We start from the raw sequence: 6,337 nt of genomic DNA on the forward strand, positions 1-6,337 counted from the left end.
TGAAGGAAAAACTATTGGCCAGATGCTAGATTTAGAAAGTTGAGTTTTGATCTAGGTGCAGTCCATCACGTAACCTGCTTGGAAGGAGATAGGTGCATCATGTAACCTGCTTGGAAGGGGGCACCTAACAGGATTTGGGAAGGAGGAAGCTAGCAGAATATCAATATGGCAGGGCATGAGTCCATCAGCAATACACATTACAATAGTTCAAGCAATAAAGTTAAAAGCAGAATACAATTTGGACTCAGCCCCTACTTCCACCACAATCATAAAGTCCATTACATCCTTCCGAGCCTCCCCATACAACTCGCATCGTGAAGGCGTGTTCATCAACAGCTTCATCTGTGGATCTCCAACGCCTGACACCGCATTCACGTCTATAGCTGCCGATCTACCGTCGTGGACTCCTACGGCTCTTTGCCTGACACATCAAAAGATTGATTAATACAGGTATAAAATAGTTTACTTTTATGATCTAGTAAATAATTATTAAAATAATCTATGTTGCATTATATTAAATTTATTCTGAATTCTTTTGACTACATGATTCTAAAAATAGTAATATACGCTTTTCCAGTTGCAAGTTGCAATTAAACCTCAATTTCTTATTGAAAGTTTCTCAATTATTTATTTTTGTGTTGTTAGGATGTAATAAAAATTGATGTTTAAAAAAGCATAGCTAATCATGTCAATCGGCACTGATATCGGGCTGCAACCGGTACCTAAGTGATCTTCCTGGTCGGTGACCATGTATCCTTAACTGCATTGTAAATTGGAATATTTTTATGTGCTTTCCAGGATAACCTTTTTAGTTCAAGTAGTTTATTATCGCAGCGAAGTAAATCTGATGCAAGTCATCGAGTCAAAAAGTTTGTAGTATGGTTCGGTAGTTGTTCCTAATATACAGAGGAAGAGCCATGACATGTAAAGCACAGAACATGGAGCCACAGACACACCTATTATACAGATAATGAAGTTCTATTCAGTAAAAGATGCAGTATATTCAGTAAAAGATGCAGTATGAAAACTTACGTCATCCTTTTCGATCCATCTTGTATTTTTATCTAAAATCATGGTTCTGCATATAAAATTCTTCAACAAATCACAGAAAGAAACTGCTGGTGCTTTGAGATGTTACGATTTTTGCAGCCCACCTTACTAACGAAATCATTAACTTCCCTGAAAGAAAAAAATTGGGGTCAGTATATACAGTTTGAAAGGCAGGTGTTGCGTGTTTAGGACTTGGGAACAGCCACCATAGAGATTAGTCGAGAGCATGACAGGAAGAAGTAATACACAGTAGTATTTTTTTAGCTATCATGTGTATGTAATATTTCAAATTCTACATTAAACAATCTAAATTCATTTATTTCTGTATGTTCTCTTTAGGTTAGTTATATTGCACATATACACATAGTTACCATATCATATACACATATATATGTGAATTGTACTTATATATATCTCTGTTGATCCTACAGAAACTTTTTTGTAAAGCATATAATGACAAATAGGAGTTGGATGCGCATGGACAGGTCTAGTCCTGTTTGGCAAGAGAATTTCCAGAAATTTCTTGAAACCACATTTGATGGCAGTACATCAACTGCTTTGTGTCCATGTTCTAGATGTCGATGCATGGTCTACAAATCACGACGTGACCTTCACCGACATGTTCTTGCTTATCGGTTCGATGAAAGTTTCATCTCCGAAGGGGAAAATGGTCCAAGTGATGAAGGCAGCCCATCTAATCTCGAAGGACCAGTAGATGATGATGAAGGAGGAGCTAACGATGTTGATCGTGGAACTGAGCTGGTTGGAACACTAATCAGGGCTACTATACATGGAAACATCATCTTAGGTCCAGATGAAGAGCCAAATGAGTGTGCCAAGAAGTTCTATAAATTACTAGAGGAGGCAAAACAAGAATTGTATCCAGGTTGCAAGGAGGCTACCAAGGTTTCTTTTATTGTGAGATTGTTTCAGATTAAGTGCATGCATGGTATTAGTAACACTACCTTGAGGAGCATACTAAGTCTGTTTTCACTTGTGCTACCTGAAGGCCACTGTGTCCCAAACACGTTGGAAAAAGTGCAAAGTGTAGTTCAAGAGCTAGGTCTGGACTATGAAAAGATACACGCTTGTAAGAATGATTGCATATTATTTTGGAAGGAAAATAAAAAACTGGATACATGTCCAACATGTGGTGAATCTCGATGGAAGGATGATGGTGCTACAAAGGGTGATGATACTAGTGACACTAGTGGTATACGAAAGAAGCGTGTTCCATGTAAGATCCTACGGTATTTCCCGCTAATTCCTCGGCTGCAGAGATTATATATGAGAGAGACCACGTCATCAGAGATGAGATGGCACAAGGAAGGATTGGCCAGCGATGGTAGAATGCGTCACCCCGCAGACTCCCCGGCATGGAAGCACGTGGATGACAAGTACAAGTGGTTTTCAGATGATCCTCATAATGTTAGGCTAGCTCTAGCATATGATGGATTCAATCCTTTTGGGATGACAAGTACAACATATACTACTTGGCCTGTGATCATAATCCCTTATAATTTGCCACCTTGGTTGTGTATGAAACAACCTTATTGGATGATGTCAATGTTGGTTCCAGGACCAAAGTCTCCGGGAAACAATATTGATGTCTACTTCCGTCCCCTCATCGATGAGCTAAAGGAGCTATGGACAGATGGTGTTGAAACATGGGATGCCAAGCTAAAGAAGAATTTTACTCTACATGCTCTTCTACTTTGGACAATCAATGATTTTCCTGCATATGCAATGTTATCTGGTTGGAGCACCAAAGGGAAGTTTGCATTTCCGTATTGCAACAAGGATACAGACTTCTTGTGGCTGAAATACGGGTCCAAGCATTGTTACATGGGACATCGCCGCTTTTTGCCAACGAAACATAGGTAAGTCTTCATTTGGCTGAAATGCTTTTGTTGTTGTCAATTCAATTTCTTATTAATTTATGAGTTGTCCATTCAAACATAGGTGGCGCCGAAATAAGTTAAGCTTTAACAACAAAGTGGAAATAAGGGTGGCTCCTGAACCATTGACTGGTGTACAAGTGAAGGAACAATTTGAATATTTTGATCAAGCCAGTTTTGGGAAAACGACAAGAAAGAGAAAGCAACGTGAAGAAGAAAATAGATGGCATAACTGGAGGAAGAAGAGTATTTTCTTTGAATTACCTTATTTGGATTCATTGCTTATAAGGCATAATTTGGATGTCATGCACATTGAGAAGAACATCTGTGAAAGCATTTTGGGTACGTTGCATGAAATTGATGGTAAATGCAAGGATAGTGAGAAGGCCCGTCTTGACATGGAACATCTTGGTATGAGGAAGGATCAACATCTTGTGATGGAGAATAATAAGTATACTATGCCACCAGCATTATACAAATTATCTAAGGAAGAGAAGGAAATTCTTTGCAAATTTCTAGGAGTGAAGATGCCTGATGGGTTTGCCTCCAATATAAAGAGATGTGTTGACGTCAAAGCTTGTAAGGTTAGTGGATTGAAAACTCATGACTACCATGTTATTCTACAGAAGTTGTTACCATTGATTGTGCGTAGCCTTCTGCCAAAAGATGTTGTGATCCCATTGATTGATCTTAGTCGGTTCTTCAATGGGATTTGTTCAAAGGAGCTAGTAGAGGCAAATCTTGATAATCTTAGTAGTTCAATCAAAGAGACTCTTTGTCGCCAAGAGATGATATTCCCACCTGCATTTTTTGACATCATGATGCATTTGCCGGTTCACCTAGCTGAAGAGGCTAAGTTAGGAGGCCCTGTGAGCTATAGATGGATGTACCCAGTTGAGAGGTATTTATGTACACTAAAAGGCTATGTGAGGAACAAAGCATATCCTGAAGGTTCAATAGCTGAGGGATATATTTCCGAGGACTGCTTGACCTTTTGCGCTCGTTTGTTTGAAGACGTTGACACAAAATTGAATCAAGCTGATCGTCATGAAAGCGCCGCCATGAATGAGCCACCATCTGGGCTCAGCATATTTAGCGCACTTGATTACAGCAAGAAAGGATTTCATTTCGAGGAAATTTCTACAGAAGAGTTATTCAAGATGAGGCACTATATCGTAACTAACTGTGATGGGCTTGAATCATGGATTGAGTAAGTTGCAATATGTAACGTAATTAACTTTAGGATTTCTTTTAGCATTACTCATTACTTTTAGCCGTGTTTAAAATGCAGTGACCATATGGATGTCCTCGGGAAAGAAGGTACAAGAAACCTTAACAAGAGACACAAGGAGCAATTTGTACACTGGTTCGAGCGTAAAGTGAGTAATTAACTAATTATATTTTTTTATTATTAATGGTGACAACAAGACATATGTTATTCACTGCCACTTGTATTATGGAATTTTCTTGTGCAGATCAGGAAGCAAAAGGAGGAGGGCATAATAGATAGTGACCTCTTATATTCCCTTGCTAAAGGACCTGACCCTCGAGCCCGTGTGTTCAATAGATGCTTTATCAATGGTTTCTTGTTCCGAACCGCTTCTATTGAAAAAAATCTAACCACAAGAAATAGTGGTGTGTATGTGAAGGGTGATTCCAGTACCGACAATATGGCTTGGTATGGAGTGGTTCAGAAAATTATCACTCTTGATTTCGACAATGAAAAGGAAGTTATATTGTTTCAGTGTGACCGGTATGATGTACCAGCTGCCACTACGAGCAAAGGTAGAGGATATAATAAGGATGAATATGGGGTTATTGAGATCAATACTAGTCGTTATTGATATTCCAGTGAACCCTATATTCTGGCAACACAAGCTGAGCTGGTGTTTTATGCTGAAATCCCAAGCAAGCCGGGGTGGTGTAGTGTTGTTGCAATGAAGCCTAGGAATCTGTTTGCCATGCCAGAAGCAACAGAAGATGAGCATGACATAAGTTTACTGGACGTGGGAGTGCAAGACATGAATAATGCATTACGTCTACATACAGATTTAACAAATTGGAGGAGATCAAACATGGAAGGCTCTAGTGGTGATGCCTCTATTATTAATCAGGTGCTTGCCCAATCTGTTCCAGAACCAGATCACGCGACATTTCTTGATGCAGAAGATGATGAAGATGATGAGACCTATATTGATGATGGAGTTATTGCCCCAGCTACAACCGTGGGGGAAGACGAGGATGACAATTTCTTTGTTTAAGTAGTTTTTATGAATATTTGTTGCATTTTGAGGACATAGATGAAAATTGCTTTGATTAAGAAATATGGAGCAGCTGCCCAATCTGCCTCCAATATTCAGAGTTTGATTTGTGACCAAGCAACCGATTAAGTTCAATATTATTGCTTGCTCACTTATAATTTTCTGTCAGGTAGCCTCATTTTCCATCACAAGAACATACTGTCAGGTAGCCCAATTTTCCAACACAAGAAAAGTACTGTCAGGTAGCATGTTATTGTACTTATAAACTATTTCCCTCCTCCTGTATTTAACACACTAATTAACAATAGGAGTCAGGCAATGTTTTAAAACTAAACACATTCCCACTGAATCTAACTGAAACCTTAACCAAAACCCTAACAGCCAAATCTCACCTTCTTCTTAGGAGAAGTGGAGGAAGCAATCCGAGCGCGCGTTGCGGTGGCGGAGCAGCACACAGTGGCTCCATTGCTCGGGACCACTCGGTGCTTTTTTGCCGTCCCCATCGCACTGGCCCCTCAATTCATCCTCCGTACCTCTCCTGCTGCGAAGGAGAACCATCAAAGATATGAGGCCGATTTCATAGACCAACTAACTGATCTAATTCTCCAAGGAACTTCACCCAAAATCCCAAAGAAATCCGAACCCTATTTTCACTACAAGAAGCAACTTGATAACAACTTTCAGAAACAGAATTTGTCAAGGAAAACTGAGACATGATAACGCAAAGGATCAGGCAAGGAATTTGGTAAGGAAAACTGAAATATGGTGCATTATCTGAATACATATTAGAAGCAAAAATCACTGGCTCACTGCTACTGTGACCTATCTACTAGGTTCTAGTTGCGAACTGAACCTATCCACAATAATTAACTTCAAAAACACAACAGTCAAATGTTAAAACCTAACTAATTAAAATATGTAGCAGCGAGCAGACTGAAAGTGGTGAGGGGCAGGACCATACAGAGTGAGGGATTAAAGAGGGCCATGGTTCTCCAGATGCAGATGTGGATTCCATTAACGAAGATTATGACTTATGGTTGGGGGTTGTGCCGTTGCCGCTGCAATGTCTGGTCTCGCAAGGTTCCCGGCCTTGCCACAGAGCGGGTACGCATCAATGGGGCCGCCGTC

General features: G+C 39.9%; 1 long non-coding RNA gene across 1 annotated transcript; it reads right to left on the bottom strand.

The window, feature by feature from the left end:
• LOC110432160 lies at positions 1-5,777 on the bottom strand. The gene is made up of 3 exons (XR_002449568.1): positions 5,602-5,777; positions 1,033-1,179; positions 1-421 (listed from the first exon to the last, which is right to left on the bottom strand). It is a non-coding gene; the product is annotated as an uncharacterized LOC110432160 (long non-coding RNA).

Source organism: Sorghum bicolor, chromosome 2 (genome assembly GCF_000003195.3).
Source record: "Sorghum bicolor cultivar BTx623 chromosome 2, Sorghum_bicolor_NCBIv3, whole genome shotgun sequence".
Lineage (NCBI taxonomy): Eukaryota > Viridiplantae > Streptophyta > Magnoliopsida > Poales > Poaceae > Sorghum > Sorghum bicolor.